Raw genomic sequence first — 2,256 nt, forward strand, 5'->3', positions numbered from 1 at the left:
GAAAACTTGCCTACCAGTTTGCTGTGGCACACCAGCTGAAGTTCGCGCCAATGTGGGCAGAAAAAGAAAATGCCAGCTCAGAGTGGTTTACAGGCTTCTTAAAGTGGCACCCAACGCTGTTGCTGAGAAAGCCAGAGGCAACTAGCTTTGCCAGGGCAAGTAGATTCAACAGAGAAAATGTTAATGCTTTCTTCGACAATGTAGCAGACGCGCTGCAGTTTGGACCAGGAGACATATGGAATGTCGATGAAACTGGGGTGACCACTGTACATAAACCTGAGAAAGTGGTTGGCAGACGTGGATTCAAAGTAGGGTCACTGACCTCCGCTGAAAGGGGAACCCTCATCACACTGGCCTGTGCTGTCTCAGCCACAGGAAATAGTATACCTCCATATTTGATATTCCCCCGTGTCAACTTCCATGGTAATTTCCTGATCAACAGGCCACCTGGCATTAGAGTGGTGAAATCCCTCTGGGTGGATGAAAGATGTGCACTTTGTTGACTTCCTGAAACATTTTGTTGAGCATACGAAGTGCTCAAAGGAGAAGCCCTGTTTACCCCTTTTAGACAAAGAAAATGGCATAATTATGCTGTCATTCCCACCCCATTGCATTCATCAGCTTCATCCCTTAGACAGGTCTGTCTACGGGCCGCTAAAGAGGCACATCAACACCACATGTAATGCCTGGATGAGGAACAATCCCGGGAGGACAACGTCAACTTATGACATTGCTGGGATTGTGGCAATCGTCTATCCTCTGGCTGCAACCCCCTTGAACATTCAGGCTGGCTTTAGGGTGGCTGGGGTACAACCTTACAGCAGGGATGTATTTCTGGAAACCGAGTTTGCGCCATCCTACGTTACAGATTGCCCCATTCAGAACCCAACCCTACCAAGCCCCAGCACCAACCCTGCCCTGCCAGGCCCCAGCAACATTCCAGTCCTGCCAGGCCCCAGCACCAACCTGGCAGGCCCCAGCGCTATTCCAGCCCTGCCAGGCCCCAGCACCAACCTGCCAGGACCCAGCACCATTCCAGCCCTGCCAGGCCCCAGCACCAACCTGGCAGGCCCCAGCGCTATTCCAGCCCTGCCAGGCCCCAGCACCAACCTGCCAGGACCCAGCACCATTCCAGCCCTGCCTAGCACAAGCTCAGACACAGACCTGCCCAGTTCTTATGGTAGCACCAGCTCACCCTTGCCCAACAATGCCATTGCTGACAGCGGACTACTAACTCCAGAGGACATCCGGCCATATCCAAAAGCTGGCCCCCGAAAGCCAGCTTACAAAGGAAGAAAACGGCGCAAAACAGCTATTCTAACTGACACACCAGTGAAGCAGGCACGAGAAATGGAAAAGAATAAGGCAAAATCTAGCAAAAGACTGTTTCCAAAGAAAGGGAAGCAAGGGGGGGAGTCAAAATCTGGATCTGCAAAGAACAAGAAAAATCGTAGAAGAGTCATCAGATGAAGAGGAGTGCTCCTGCCTTGTCTTTGTGGAGCCATTTTCAAACAGCTTTTCAAAGGATACTTGGGTGAAGTGTGTGAGATGCAACAAATGGGCCCATGATGCTTGCACCTCAGGCCAGGCAATTTATATGTGCCAAAACTGTGACGCTGAAGATGAGTCTGATTAGTCAGATACGGATGTACTCGTATAGGCTGTTACAAAACTGTGCATTAAGTGCATTAGTGTGTTTAAATACCAAGTCTGTTTTGTTTAGACTTTAAACATTTAAGCAAGTTATCTGCAGCATTACATTCCATTCCGATTCCAACAATTCACGTGGATCTATGTGCACGCCAGAGAACGTTCGATTTCAAAGTTCATAGTAAAGTGGTTGTGCCACTTAATTAATGTGTGCTCTGCCAGCATTATTGTTTTGTTTGAAAGGCATGATTTGCCAGATTCTCCAGGCACGATTGTTTTTATTTTGAGGTTGAATTTGGTTTTGAATTTGAAATTAAAATCAATATTCACATTTAATTAGTTGTGTTCTTATTTGTTGATAATCCAATGTGACAATTTACCTGAGGTAGTGTGACAATTGACCCACTGATGCGAAAATTTGTCAGAAGTGCACACTCTCTATTTAACGGTCTACAACTCCGTTCTGAAATAAGATATGAAGATATAATGAATAAAGAATATGTGCCCAAGACTTCCTTCTTTAATTTGGTATGACATTTATACAATTGTGATGTATTGTGCCCAGTCAATTTTACAATTTGCAATGATTGAATTTCCCATTTTAAT

This window comes from Salmo trutta, chromosome 13, assembly GCF_901001165.1.
Source record: "Salmo trutta chromosome 13, fSalTru1.1, whole genome shotgun sequence".
NCBI classification, from domain to species: domain Eukaryota; kingdom Metazoa; phylum Chordata; class Actinopteri; order Salmoniformes; family Salmonidae; genus Salmo; species Salmo trutta.